Source organism: Ochotona curzoniae, unplaced genomic scaffold, assembly GCF_017591425.1.
Source record: "Ochotona curzoniae isolate NIBS_2020 unplaced genomic scaffold, NIBS_Ocur_1.0 contig_2210, whole genome shotgun sequence".
NCBI lineage: Eukaryota > Metazoa > Chordata > Mammalia > Lagomorpha > Ochotonidae > Ochotona > Ochotona curzoniae.
The window spans coordinates 27,290,091-27,306,471 of NW_024465369.1; the positions used below are offsets into that span (position 1 = coordinate 27,290,091).

At 36.6% G+C, this 16,381-nt stretch overlaps 1 long non-coding RNA gene across 1 annotated transcript; it reads left to right on the forward strand.

The window, feature by feature from the left end:
• The first annotated feature begins 9,547 nt into the window (after positions 1-9,547).
• LOC121150874 lies at positions 9,548-11,416 on the forward strand. The gene is made up of 2 exons (XR_005883036.1): positions 9,548-9,606; positions 10,651-11,416. It is a non-coding gene; the product is annotated as an uncharacterized LOC121150874 (long non-coding RNA).
• The last annotated feature ends 4,965 nt before the right edge of the window (positions 11,417-16,381 follow it).

Sequence of the window (16,381 nt, forward strand, 5' to 3'; positions counted from 1 at the left end):
TAAAATACATAAAACACTATTTATTTATTTATTTATTTATTTATTTAGTAAAGAGGCAGAGAGTGGCTATGTAGCTAATCCCATGAGCTCGTGAGGAAAATACCTAAAGACCTGAGGGCAAACTTGAGTTCCATTTCTGGCAAGTTGTACTTGCTGTACGTTGGCAATGTGACTGAAGTTTTTTGGGGGTACCTTAGTTTTCTCCTCTAGGAAGTAGATACAATAAAAATCTGTCTACCATAAAACTAACATAGGCTATTTCATTGTTATGCTGTTCATTCTGTGCTTGGCCCCATATAAAGAATTTCAATGCACTAAATTCATTAAATAAGTTATTGTTACTGGTCTCTTCAGCTTTGTATTTTTCAATTTTGGTGAACAAGTTTCAAGTAACATAAAATCACTCACAAAATTTACTGACTATTTGTAGTAAATCTGCAACTAATCAGTGTTCTTTAATTGTGCCTGTGTGATACAATACAAACATTGGTGGAATTAATATGGGACGTTAATGTGGCTGGTTGAAGAAAAAGCAACTCATGAATATATATCCCTGTTGTCTGAGTGTCCCTGAAATCATGAAGCCGCTCCCACAGCATTCAGTCCTCAGTGAATGAAGCCCTGTTTTCATCTGATGTTGGTTGGAACAGATTGGAACAGACTCAGTGGTCACACCCAAATCTCTTGGGAATTTCCCTTTAATACATATTTGACTCAGAAGAGTAAATAAAACCCCAAATACCCAAGTGTGGGAAATTTCATATTATTGAATTAACAGATATTTCTTAATGCCTACTTGCATTGTTCAACTTAATGCTCATAATTCCTCTTGGGGATTTAGATTGTAATGAGCACATTTTGGCAAAAGCCTCATGCTTCTCTGAGCTCCCAAGACAGCACTTTATTATGAAAATTCTGTCCCATTCACATAGGAGGACTGTGGGAGACACTGGGATTAAAATTTTGGGAACACTGAGTCTTGGTTCAATATTTGCTGCCAAGAGATGGATCAGAGAGAAATCCTTGTAAGAATTTCACTTGGGAATTTCCACAAAAGATAACACTGTGAAAGAGAAAACCAGACAAGTCTGGAGTGCCATCAGCTTTTCCTCTACTAGCAGTTGTGGTCTTCCCAAATATGGAGAGAAAAAGAATTCATGTTTAAAAATTTGCATCGTCTTCAGAGGTGATATCTAGGCCATGGAAGGAATGACTCATATGAGGTGAATTTAAGGAAAAATCCCGAAAGCTCTTCATTAAGAAACTTTCTGTACCAAGGCTTCCCCTTTTCTTAGGAAGGATGTATCCCAAACTTGCTGTTCCCTAGTCTATGGGTTATTCTAGAAAATGAAGCTGTGTTGAAGTTAAAAAAAAAAAAAAAAGACTATGTCTAAAAATATCCCCAAATTTTTTGCTCACATAATGAAAGATTAGATATGAAGTCATTCAGTTTAACCAGCTTTATATGGTGTTTTATAATGATGACTGTTTATATACACACATAAAACAACCCACTGGACTTCAAAAAAGTCAACTGTGTTCATTAAGAGTTTCTTTACTTGTGCAGTGGGTACTGCCAAGTTCTAGACATACGGCCCCACCATGTGGATGAGCCTTTCCAAATAGTGGTAACGACAACTTTATAAAAAGAAAAAGAAGTTAGAAGTTAAATTTTAATGGAAAACAGAGGTCTAAGGTCAAACTCTTATTTTATTTGTGACAGCAAACCTGGAGAGGTTAAATGATTTACTCAGAGTTAATGCCAGGGATCAAACCTTGAGCTATTTTTATGGAGATACTTGCTTGAACTAATTCCTATTTCTGATGCACTCATGTAATCTTGTTAATTATCAAATAATCAAAGCAAATATGCCTAATGTGTATTTGCTATACCTTGCCCACACATAATTTAAACCTCTTTTCATTTTGGGAACTATTTTGTTGTGTAAAGGGAGTGAATCAAAGGAACCTTTGATTCTAAGGAATCTTCTCTCTAAAGAACCTTCACTCAAAGGAACCTCACGTCTCTCTAAGGAAACTTCACTCAAACTTCTTATCACCCTAGAAGCTTAGTAGCAGGTATGTCTCTCAGGTTTGGTCAATGGGATGCTATGTGCAGAGACAGTTAGAAGCTGTCTGGAGGCAAAACAGCATGGTAAGCATGGTAGTGATAAGTGTTCCTGTCACCAGCAGCAGCAATAGCAGTGAGGATCCATTGCTGCACTGCCACTGGCAAGGTCCTATGGCATTGTTCCTGATAAGGAGCTTACATGAAGTTTTTGCCTCCTAATCTCTACATAAGCCCATTTACTGAGCTTGTTTCTTTAGCTCTCCCATAGACTATCTGAGCCAAACCATATTCTCTCACTGTTATCCTTTTCTGGCTTGTGGACCAGAGTTTATTTTTGTGTGTGCGCAATCAGGAGGCTGATTTGAATATAAACTGCTGCAATTGGTGGGTTGCCCTACTGAATCTTACAGGATCTTACTGAAGTTAGCAGAATTCAAAGTTTTTATCTGGCCTTGATGAGGCTCAAGGAATTTCAAATCCTAGTGGTTTCAGGGCTGCAGTTTGGACTTGTCTGATCCTACTCGGCAAAATTGAAATAACTGCTGAAATTATTTCCTGTTTTCACCCAGAATGCTATGCAACCACCTTATACTTGTCATATCACGTGATTGCTAAGAGAGATTATGTGTAGATGCACAGAGTTCTCATCTCTCAGTCAACTCAGTTTAGCTACCGGAGCTTTCACTTAGTCACATCTCACAGTCTTTCAATCTTTCTTAGGCGTCATGGCTTCCTAGCCAACCTCAAAGATGTCATAGAACAGATCAGATATTTCCACTGTGTCACCTCAATTCCTTATCTACAAAATCTATGATAACAAAATAGCGGTTCTAAGAACTAATTTAAGTGTTAATTCTTTATGCAGCAAAGAAAATCAATGGAAAGTTATAGCAACTCAGTGGCTAATTTAATAGAAGAATGGTTGATTATTTGGAAGCAATAAAATTACAGGACTGTTGAGGAAGTTTAGGGAAAGTGTGCTTTGAAGGTATATAAATTCTCACAATGAATCCAAACTATTGTTATAATTCTTGGAAAAATCATATGAGCATACTTCAAAATGTTAACAGCAAATGGAATGAAGACGTAAGTTTACTTTGGTGCAAATATTCTTATGAAATAAGGTATAGTTTTTCCTTCATGTGCATTTCCCACAAAGTTGTTGAAAATTTTTGATTTAATACAGATATTTTAAGCATATTCAAATATTTGCAGGTAAATTAATGATTATGTATTAGGGTACTAGATTTAGCAGTATATGGTTGATTCATGCAGAAATCACAGATGTTTCACTGTGTATTAGTATATAAGCCATAAATATTTTCATGAGGTTTAGCACCGTAAATTAGCTTCAGTATGCCATTTTAAATATTGAAATAGGGGTAGGCAACTAGCCTTATGCCACAGATGTTCATATCGCACATTGGGGTAGTTGGGCAATGCCAGGCTCTAGCTCCTGACTCCAGCTTCTTGGGGCTGCAGGTCCTGGGAGAAGGCAGAGTGGTTCAAGGAATTGAGATCCTGAACCTGGCATGGCGACCTGCACTGTGTTTCTGGCTTCACCCCAGGCCTAGCCTCTACCATTGTTGCCCTTTGACGAATGAGCTAGCATATGGAGAATACCTCTTTATGTTTCTCTGCTCTCAAATAAGTATACTTTTTTAAAAGTTTGAAAGTTATGAAAGTGTCATATCCTTTTTATACAGATATACACACCGAGATTTAGTTTATAAGCAAATGAATTACCTCAAATACAACCCTAAGTTAAAATTGCATCATTTTTGCATGCTAGCTCCTTGTTTATATCAATGTGAGGAATAGTGTGTGTTCACAAATCATGCTATTTTAATGGTTTCTGCTTTTCTGTTCCAGCGTAATAACTAAGGAATTGCCTGCTTCATAATTTTAGTCTTTTGTGCTCCCTAATGATTATGCAAATTATGTAGTCTTTATTTGTAGTCCAGTATGCACTACATGTAATTTAGGGTATATTTCTGATTTTTAACATAGGAAGGTTTTTAAACATTTAAAGCATTTTTAAGCATTTCAAAACAAATTAAATGAAAAATAAGAATGGAAAAGCTAGATAGAGTTAACATCTGAAACGTATATGCTTGCTAGTGATGAACTACAAATTTGGCTTCAAGTACTCTAGCAGCCAGATATTCCTGAAATAGCTTGAGGCTAACTTTGCACAGAAGCCAAAAACTAGTTTGACTGACCTTGAGGCTGTTCAGCCTTGCTTAATAAAGTATAAGAAGATTACAAATATATTGTGCTTTACACAACAGACTTTGTTACTCAGAAATTGTGGAAATACAAGTTTTGCATATGGAATCATGCATTAGTGGAGGAATCACTATGGTGTTTAAAGAAAAGCTGCAAATGACATGTGTGTGACATGAACCTAATAAGCTTACTTCTTATGAGTTTAGAAGTTTTAATATTGAGTTTTTCTAAAGAGTCACATTATTGGAGCACCCTCTCATTCCACCATCATGGTAGTAGGAATATCCAGTATTTGCCTTGAAGCTTTCAGGGCCTGATTTCCGTACAGATGTAAAAACCTTCCACTTCTGTTTTAGTTTATTATTCAGTCATAGTCTATAACAGTAAACTTCAAATGTCAAAGCATAAGTCACTTACACATGTCTGTCTTGAAAACATCTTTCTGTTTTTACCACAATGTGGTATCCTTTATGTTTTTTAATATATAAAATAATCATCTTTATTGTGGACTTATATTAACACCTAGAAGTGGTTTAGAAATGAAGAATCCTCATATTCCAGAGCAGAAAAGCAGAGAGTGATAAAGGTAAGATTTTGCTTTCTGTAGTATTCCAACTGAGAATTGTTCAATGAAGAGCAAAACGTTTTCATGTTTTTGCATGACAGTGCTGCTGGAGCAGTCCCCTGTCACAGCTAAGCAGGCATGAGTGACACATCACCCTTAAACAGAAGGAACATCCCATGGTCTTACACTCCCATTTGGAGAAGCATGCATTTCTGTGCTAAGATTGTATTTTTAGAGTTAAATGTCCAAATTTGAAAGAATAAAATTATATCCCTTGTCCATTATCAAGACTTTAGAATAAAATAAAAATCCATTTGATAATATTTATTAATATCAGAAGCACCTTAGGCACTGACCCACTTCGTAATGGAAAAATTTGCAAATGAATGACAAAAAATGAGTGACTAGCATTAATGCAAAGTGGATACCTTACTGTTTTACTTCAACACAACAGAAAAATATAAATACTGTTCAACTGTAAGATCCCACTATGCAAAGTAAATGACAAGAACTCTTATGAACAGGTAGGTGGAAAATAACAGTTAATTTCCCCAGGAACCATCTACTTAAACTATATAATTATACGGACATTCAAAGCCTATCTTCTGTTTGCAACAGAAAATTTGAAAGCAAGATGAGAATAATTAGAAGATATTCTTAGTGACACAGAGCCATTATCATTTAGTGCTTCTCAGAAATTCAGCAACTAAAATGCTGCTTAAAATCAGCATTGAGTTAGTCTTCTGTTCTGTACTAACAACGAAAATATAACTAGTTAGCCATGGTATCTTTAAGTGACACAAAACAGGATGAGAGAAAAGGTGCATTGTGCATTAGAGAATCAGCTCTGGATAACAAACAACAAAGAGAAAAAATTAATAGCTGAACAGCTAACAAAATGGGAGACAGAAAGTTCTTGATCATCAAGGTCAGCTGGTGCCGAGGAAAGAGAGGGGCTGTAGTGTCTACTGTGGTGCTTTGTCTTCTTTTTCAAGACATGGCATAACCTAATTTTTTAAAAAGTTTTATTTAATTTATTGGAAAGGCAGATGTACAGAGAGGAGGTCAGAGAGAACGATATTCCATCTGATGATTCACTCCCCAAGCAGCCACATTGGCTGGTGGTGCGCCCATCCGAAGCCAGGAGCCAGGAACTTCTTTCCGGGTCTCCCAGGTGGGTGCAGGGTCCCAAAGCTTTGGGCTGTCCTCAGCTGCTTTCCCAGGCCACAGGCAGGGAGCTGGATGGGAAGTGGAGCTGCCATCGTTAGAACCAGCGCCCATATGGGATTCCAGCACGTTCAAGGTGAGGACCTTACCATTACGCTATCGTGCCAGGCCCATAACCTAATTTTTGAAGTAAAATATTCCTATAAATTGAAGACCTTACTCCAGAATCTCATCTACAATCTCTTTTCTCAGTTGGTGACTAACTCATATGTATGTCCTAAGCAAATCCCTCCTTGGCAAACTGGCACTTTGTCTTCGAAGGAGGGGAAAGGAAGGCTTACCTGCTCCTCTCAAGACAAAGAAGTCACTTTTTTTCATATATTCTTCTTGTTTATAATTGTGCTACATTTCCCAAGTGACACTCAAGGAAATAAAAGAAGAAAAAAATATAGAGAACATATTTATTTACTTATTTTTTATGATGCAGTTGCAGAGTAGGTTCAGGGATTTCCCCTCCATGCTCTCCATTCCCTACCCCACTGATTTCCCCTATACTGTTACAACAGTATAGTTCTTCAGTCACAGGTCTGTCACTCTACCAGTTAAGTGTATCCTGGCATTGTAGGTGTAGACAATGGTAGAAAGTCCAGCATGGTGTTGTCAAACTTTTAACACCGTGACTTCCAAAGTGTTCTGCTTTTAGCTTTTTAATTTTATATGCTATATATAGCTCATGTTTATAATTTCTTGAAGGAGCAAGATATTGAGCAGGTACCTATTTATTCAGTTGTGTATTGTTGAACAATCAGTTTGCTCCTGAGGATTCAGTTGTAATTAACAGTACATTTGAATTCTTGCAACATTTATATATGTTTTCTCTTTAATTATTGTCTCAGGATAAAATCCCAGGGATGGGAGAACTGTGCCAAATGGTAGGACATTTATAGTACATTTTGTTAGTATTGCCAAATTGTTTTCTAAAAGAAACATACTAATTTACACTTTCCTTGGCAATGTATATGAACATAGCCATTTTCCTTAAAACTTTGCAGCAATTAGTTATGTCGTTTGCCCACCCCATGGTTTTTTAGAGCCTTTTCTTCATCCACCTTTCTCCCCTCACTGTTTAACAATGGATGAGTAGACCAACTCGGATAACATGGAACCACCCTCTTATTCAATTGGGAATAGAGAGGATCTTGTTTATTTCAATAGTATTATTACATTAACTCAATGGAATATCATGTGGAAATAAAGATAAAAATGAATGCTAGATTTCAACACATAAAACATATTCTGGAATTCATTTCAAAGGAAAAAGAAGACTTAAAAGGTTTGGCTTATCTAGTTATGTTTTCAAACCCACACCAGCCTTGTTTTATGCCAAAGATATTTCTTACAACACACTCTGTTTCCAAGAGTCAGAAAGGATTATTTTTCCTAGAACACTGCTGGCTGCCCAACCACTTCCAGTTACCTAGAAAAAGTTCAGAAGAAATGGAAAGAGTGTGAGGTCCTGTAACTTTGCTGACTGGGCATAAATCACCAATTGGGAACATTGTGAAACATTTTATTTTCTACTTTTCTCTTGTTAGTTATCTATCTAGCCCTTTTATAGTTAATTATTGATGACCTCAGAATATCTGGCTTTAACCATAAGATCTACGCATATGCTTGCTACATATTAATGTCTCCTGTAACCACTTAGAAAAATGGACATCCCAGATGTGCCACTCAGCTTAGACTTTACTTGTGACTTAATCTGATTTTCCCTTGTGTTTGCCATCTATAAAATAAGAACAATAGGGCCTGGCGCGATGGCGCAATGGTTAAGGTCCTCGCCTTGCACGCCCGGGAAAGCAGCCCAGGACAGCCCAAAGCTTTGGGACCCTGCACCCATGTGGGAGACCCAGAAGAGGCTCCTGGCTTCGGATCGGCATAGCATCGGCCGTTGCGCTCACTTGGGGAGTGAATCATGGGACAGAAGATCTTCCTCTCTGTCTCTCCTCTCTGTATATCCGCCTTTCCAATAAAAAAAAAATAATAAATGTTAAAAAAAAAGAACAATAATAATAGTAGTAACTGTGTCATAGGTTTGTCTCATAAGAATTAAATAAGTTATGGCATCATAGTGGCTGGGACTACACTGTAAATATGAAGTAGTCAATGCTACTGTTAAGTAAAAATGTGTTGCCTTCTTTATTATATGGACTCCATTAGCCCAGGAAGCAACAAAGTACTTATAACTTTCATCTCTTCTGGTACTCCTATTTTCCATTAAAAATACAATACAAATAACAGCAGTAGCAGTATTGGACCTGACCAAAATCTTACAATGTATCCTGTACAGTAAAAGGAATTTATATGCATTAGTTTTCTAATCTTCATGGTAACTCCATGAAGGTGGTAGTAGTTTACAGATACAGTGACAAAGAAATTAAACAACTTGCTAAAAAATTAGCAAGTGACAGCACTTGGACTTGAAAGCAGTCCTGTCAAATGTGCAGAAAAAAAAATCAAAATGTATCTGGATGTTATCAATGGCTGCCTCTGGATAACAGAGTTCTGAGTTATAGCTTATGTATCTCTACATTTATTTATTTTATCTAGGTAAACATGCTTGTTTAATTGAAATATATTCTAGGTACTACAGACAGTAGTGTCTTCTACTGAACAGTAAATGATAGTCTTCCTTCTTACTTCCATGAAATAAAATGTAGTCAATCTTTGAATCAATTTTGTATCCTTTGCACGAAGTTTACAATGGCCTAGTAAACTGAATGTAGTGTTTTACAACTTGAGTTCCATCTACTTTTCTTTAGCAAAAATATAACTTGTACTGATTTGTAGAAATTCAAATTGAACACCAAATAGCAGCTTTAAGCTGCCATTAGAAGGGCTCCTTGCTCTTGCAGTCCCTTTTCCTCTGCCCAATTGACTTATACGGTAGAGACAAAATCTGGTGACACTCGGGCCCCGCATGGTAGCCTAGCATCTAAAGTCCTCACCTTGAAAGCATCTGGGATCCCATATGGGCACTGGTTCTGTACCTGGCAGCCCTGCTTCCCATCCAGCTCCTGCTGGTGGCCTTGGAAAGCAGCCAGGGACGGCCCAAAGCCTTGGGATCTTGGGACGGCCCAAAGCCTTGGGAGACCCAGAAGAAGCTCCTGGCTTCGGATGGGCTCACACCAGCTGTAGCAGACACTTGGGGAGTGAATCATCAGATGGAAGATCTTTCTCTCTGTCTCTCCTCCTCTCTGTATATCTGCCTTTCCAATAAAACAAAATAAATCTTAAAAAAAATGTAGTGACATTCACAAGAGGTAGGTTTGTCTTGCCCTCAGTCATTTCTGAGAACTTACAAGAAACAGAAACAAGGAAAGACAGCATGTGACAGATAAGATTCACAGCCAACTAACATTTATTTTCAGGCCTCTAGCTCCCAAATGATTTTACCAATATTACACAATTTTGTCTTCCGAAACTAATGTGAAATAAATATTGTGAATCCTTCCTTACAGGTGACGGTAATGAAGCCCAGCGATCAAGTAGTTTCCTGGAACCCACATGACTGGTAAGTTATAGACAGAGTTGATATGCTATTCCACAAATCTCCTACTCTCTTCTCCATAGCACTAACACACCCATCATCCCCAGTTTCCAGAGGCAAAAGGCAGGTTGTCATCCACTATTAAAAGCAGCCATAAGTTGGAGTGCTAAACACGAAACAGGCAGGAAAGCGGTTTGGGCCCATTTGTGACTGGTTTTGCACTTCTTTTTATGGAAGAACCAATTTTTGGATTGTGTTTTAGCTCAGGATAATGTTTCCAAATCCATAGTTCTTGCTCTGAAGTGCAAAACAAGAGTTCATTTAATGAGCCATGTTAGTGGGACTTACTACTGAAACTCAGATCATTAAAGTATACAACAGGTTTGTTAAGTTTTGTTTTCTACAAGCTCTCTCGTAATAGCCATGTCTGTGGGCCATTTCTAAGGCTCTCATCATCATCTTTGACATGGCCCCCCATTTATTACTATATATACATACATATATATACACACACACACACTTCATAGATATACATTTATATACATATATACTTTAATAAATACTTTATATATATCAATATGGAGATTAAACAGAGGAGAGTATGGACATAAACTACTCTCAGAACTTTATGAGGAAAAGAACATTTAGACAAGAATAAGTTACTGAAGCCTGGTACAGAGATTTTTTTTCTTTTTTTCAAGAGGCCGAGCTGTCATTTGCCTGGAATGGTTTAGGACAGTTCTGCCTGGAGGCAGGACTATGGATTCATTAACCTCCTAGCCCTGCAACTCTGTCAATCTCAATTCCTGCCACGGTTTCAATCAGATCCAGCTGCCTCTACTTTCACTCTGGTTGGTTAAGTATGGCTGTGTGCTCCTGCAATTTTCTGTATTGCGGGCAGAAAAGACATCTTCAATAAACATCTCTGGCCGTTCACAGGACAGTGTGTGTAGTGGATCTTTCCTTACAGATAGATTCAGCATAAACTGTATCGATGAATGCACTGATATAGAGAAAAGCACCATGTGCCAAATACAGAAGATTCTTATTATTTCTCTTTGCATACAGATGAACACACAGCTGCTGCGACGCTCTCAAGAGGCCCACAAGTCGACTTCATCCAAAGGAATGACTGTGCTATTTTTGCTCTTTCCCTCACATTATTTCCCAAGGCTTGAGGGAATTTAAATGTGACTTACTTGGCAGTGACAAGCCTCTGTCCCCTTGGTGCCTCCCGAATGAGATCATTTACACAAGTCACTTCACCATAGCTCATTCTATTTCTTCATAGAGAGATAGTATCACTTAAATGGAATCTGGATATTGAGAAAGGAGAGTTATTTTTCTCCTTAAAATGACTGTATTAGAACAATTCACTGATATTTGTAATATTGGTATGATTGGTCCTTCACATCCATGCATAAGCAGAATCTTCCTAAAGTTCATGAAAATGCATATAATAGAAAAACTGCACACATTTTAAAATTTTTTTACAGAATAATAAAATTATTTCTCCCTTCCTTTCCTTTCCCCCGCAACATTCTGTTTGACATACCCTCATATGTTAAGACACCAAACCTTTGAAAAAGGAACTTAGTATTGGAAATGAAGAACTTGACACTCTTGAGAAGAAAACTTCTGGAATCACCAGAATTTGAATGCAGCTCTTTGCTGTCTTGGTTCAGAGTGTAATCCCTTCCCTCCCTGTGCTCCTCAAGATCCTCTGCCTTAATGAGTGAAACCAAAAGCAACAACACATCTTATACATTACTATATTTTATTATGTAGTAGAATGTTGAGACAAGCTATTGTATTATAATCATACACAATTAATGTCTTGTATTTCTATAAGATTTATAAGATTTTATAAGGTTTATATCATTAATGAAACAGTAAAATTTGCCAGTTTCCTGCAGAAATCTCTTAAACAGAAACAATAATCAAACAAAGCTTAAAATACATGATGAATACAAATTCAGAGAATGTTGTCAGAGTTATCTGCCTCCATAGACAGGGTAATAAAGACCCAAGGAGGAGGTGTAGTTATCTAAAAGCCAGAATTCCATATGTGGACACTGGATGAAGACTTTCAAAAAATCCATTAAGAAAGTCATTCATAGGAATTTCTCAGTTTGAAATCATCTTTTATTAACACTAAGTAAATATTCCATATTTTCCAATATTTTGTGTGAATTTACAGTAAAATGTGTTTAACTAGAAACTATGACAATTTTAACCAAATTGAATCTGAACAGCAAAAATTTCTTTGAGGTCTTCTTAGAAATTCTACAATACTTATGTGAAGCTTGACTGTTGGCTACCACCATTTTCATACAACATTGTTAGAGAAATCTGAGTGGCATTTTTAGAGATAATACAGAGGAAGAATTCAAATGATCTCTCATTTAGTCAAGATAAAAAAACATAAATCCACGTATTATTATTATTATTTCAAGAAGCAGTTATTATACAACTAATATGAAAGGCAAGATGTAAAGATGAAAAATTTTAGTGTCTGGAATCACATTTTGGTTTTCTGCTTGATAAGTATATGATAAATTTTGTCTAAGACTCCTCTTTTGTAATATTACTCATGGTTACTATGCATTAATTAATTAGTCACCATAATAAATTACAAGAGCGTATAGGTAAGGGTAGACACCATTAATGCCACAATAATAAATTGATTATCGACAACGGATTAAGATTAAAGGTAGATATGGTCTGTATACTCATGGAGAATAAAATCAATAGGGAAATAATCATTAATTAAACAATTGAACAGAAAATTTTCCAACTACTATACCTAGGGGAGATGCAATATGAGAAATGTAACATTGATCTAAGATTTCTCTAAACACTCATGTGGAGTTTTCTCCCAGTATTTCAACCAATGGAAGCCACACTGACCATTCCTACCCCACATCCTGGTGACTGAGTCTAGACGCCTTTTGTACAAGTAGAACTTCATATTAGGAACATGTGTCGGACAGGCATCTTTGGAATCATTTAGTTTTTCCTTTTTCATTTCACTTATTTATGATCACTTAAAATGTTGAGAAAGCAATCGAATTGTCATTTTGCTACAATCTTTAAAGCACAACTCTCCGTGAGCCTCAAGGGTCCTGTGTTCTGATAACAAATACTACTGGGAAAAACATCAAAAGACAAATGTGCAAGTGCTTGTCAGAGGCAGGCTCTGTTATCCCTTGCAGGGTGCAAAAGATGACTTTGATGGACATCCCCATTCACGCTACAACCACTGTCTCATTCCAGCATGCCATCTTTCAGCCTTCTACAGTGAGCTGATTGGATTAATTTGTAAGAATATTAAGAAAATTAACACAGTACTCATCGACACACTTGGCATTTGGTCCCAAACCATGCTGATGGCCCATACTTTAATCTCAACTTAAATGAACATAGGTTTTTTGTGCAAGCAGCTCACATAGACCAGGATGTATAAAAGAAGAGGCTGTCAAAGAATTTTCAAACAGTAAACCTTTTCTCTGATTCTTTTTTTCAAAAAATTAGATAAAGCGATTTTAGGATCCCATTCAAGACTATCTAAAGAGTAAGCCAAAACCCAGGGTTATGAAAATGATTATGTTATCTTTAGCATGAGTATGAAATGTATTATCTTATTTTAGACATGGTTTTTAAGATATTTTCTAAAATGTAAATGTAGTAAAATATTTTATTGCCAATTTCCTACTCTTGACTACATGGATTTTTCTTTAATGACAGGTGAAGTAGGAAACTCTGGATCAAACATTACATTCAAAGACACAGATCACCCAATCACTGGTCACTTACTGACCAATGCAACTTACTGGAAAGGTGTAGCCTGGGTCCACTGTAGTTATATAGTAAAGTGTTAAAGCATTTCCATGGTGTAGTACTTGAGTGTACTAAAAATAGACAACCCTGAACTATACTGCAGTTGAAGGACAAGATAAAAATAGACAATATACTTGAAAAATAATTGTATAAATAGAGTACTGGGATTAGCAACTCAATCCTCAGGACTGAAATCATTAATGATGGGTAATTTTTTATTAAATGCAGGAAATAGAATACTATTTAAATATTTAAGGGAAGTGTTGATTAGCACAGTGTATTCTGAATTTAAGGGTGATTTATATTCAAGATGTGATTTAAATCACTAGGATTTGAAGTGCAGTTTCTTTAGTACTACTACTACAACGACTACACACACACACACACGGATAATATCAGCTATAATGCCTGCAAGGGGATTTCAAAATGCTCAGGGAAGCAAAGTATGTTTTCCATGACCTTTTTGAGAAGCTAATATTACAATTAAAGATGTATCTAATGTCCAACCATTATCTGAAAAGTAATAGCTTTGTTCTCATATTCAATTGCTAGTTCACAGTAAGCACGGGGAAGAGCTCCCCTCCCCAACCCCCAAATGACGGCACTTTGAATTGTTTAACATGAATGTAGCTATTATGGGTATTGTGTGAAATGGCTTATAGTTCTTCACATTACCTTAAAAGGTTATAGTTGAAATGTTTAAGAAAATCTGAGATGGAAAAATCTCTTGGATTTTTAAGTCCTCTCTTGTTTATGCCTTCTGTGCTTCTACAAAGAACGGCATCAGTTTTTAACTCAGCTTCTCTTTCCTTTGCAACATCCCTATCATCACTTCATCAGCTAATACTCAAATTTTGGAAAATGAACCAGAAGCTTCTGAATTTACTCGTTTGTTCACTCTTGGCACATTCACTTCTATTAACCGTTAGATCTTTTTCCCCCTTTTTATTACTTAGAGGATAAGTTTTCTCAGCCTGGAATTCTACTCTCTATGTCTGATTCAGTTAATAGTAGAACCCAAAGAAAAGGCACAATGCAAGGGAATACGATGAAGGAAGTAAGTGTGAAAGAACCAGCTTCCAAAAACACAGAGAAGGGTGGATACAGATGGGAACCAGGTCTAGAAAGCTAAAGAGTGGCAAATGTTGAATCTCATTGGATTTCATTTTGTTTTCAAACAGTTTGCAACACTCACTATTCCTGCCAGCAGTGTTTCACATTACATAGAACTATATCCTCTCCAACACTTCATACTACCGGACTTTGGGATTTTTGGCAATACAGTCATCTAGTATCTCCTTGGGTCTTCATTTATATTCTTTGGTTTTTAAAGGTCCAGCTATTTTTCATGTTTACTAGTCAGATACATTAACTCTTCTGAAAAAATGCCAGTCGTATACTATGAATCGTAAGTTTATTGACAGAAGAGTAAAGAGCCAAGACATTTTTGAAAGAGATGAAAAGGAGTGACCTTTATTCAACATATCAAGGAATACTATAAGGAATATTATAAGACAGTTTATGATGTGTAGTCTTCAAGGACCTGTGATAGTCATGTATCCCCCATTTTTCCATGAATGTGTGGAAGTACCCTTGCAATATTAGTTTACTTATAAAGGTACTGACTAATGGAAGAGTAAGGGCCTCCAAAGTAACTTATACATTTGGGGGTTACCGAATATGTCAGATCCCTGAGGGGAAAAGGAGATGGGAAATAGGGTGCAAAAAAGAAAATGAATTGTTACCTCACATCACAGAAAAATCCTACTTCAGATGGGTTCGGATTTTAAATTTAATAAAGAAATCCTTGCGGTTTTCAAAATACGAGTGAATACTTACTTTCTCTAACCTCAGGACAGAGAGTTATTTCTTAAATAAGACACGTGAGTTTTAGTCACAGCAGAGAACATTTGTGTATTGCCATGTTAACATGAATTTTTCATTAAAGGAAAACTTAGATTCATACATGAAAAAGAAATATGCCATGTATACAGATAATGAACCAACATCAAAAGCTTTCAAAAATTGAGAAAAGACAAATGACCTAATGGAATAATGGGCAACTTAACATTTCTAGCATAATTTTCTTTTAGCCAGCATTCTAAGAACCTTTGCTAGTTTATAATCCATGGAGAATTTGAATTCTGTTTTAGTTACGTTTGTTCCGTTAGCATCCAACGCAATTCATTATGGAAGGAAAATGATCAACATATGTTCATTGAATAAATAAACTTGCCACTCCAAAACACCTGTCCTCTAATAGTCATGTTGGAGCCTTCTACCCATACATCCTTAACATTTCAGATTATATCCCTGTTCACTAGATGGTCCTTGGTGGCATTTCATGCCTAACTGAAGCTTAATTCATATTTCAACATCCATTTCCTCTCTCTCTCTGACTTTGATTCTAAACTTACAGGACAGAGTTATTCCTCTAAGGACTCAAGTAAACTTCCAAGAGATAGTTAATTACTATTTATTGGGATTTGGCAAATGATCAAGTACAAATAATCAATCTTCATCAAGTTTCAACATAGAGTAACTGGTCTGAAGAAAAGTACTGTGATCTGAGTCCATGCTTTGCTCCAAGTACAGAATACCACTCTCTAGGGATTTGCAAAGAACGGAAGCTTATTTGGCTAATGGATCCAGAGACTGGGAAGTTCCAGAGCATGCGTGTTTGAATCTGGCAAGGGTCTTCACAACACATTATCCCATGGTGGAATGGTAAGTGAACTTTGGAGACACACAGAAAAAGGAACCAGATCCATTCTTTTTAGGATGAACTTTTCCTTCTGATACCTATTCCTGGAATAATGGCTTTAATCTGTTCACAGTGACTGTGCTGTTAATCAAATCACCTCTTCATGGTCCTACCTGCTAGGACTGTTAATAGCAATTAAAATTGAACTTGAGCTTTGCAGGGGACATTCAAGCCACAACACATATTTTCTTTTTG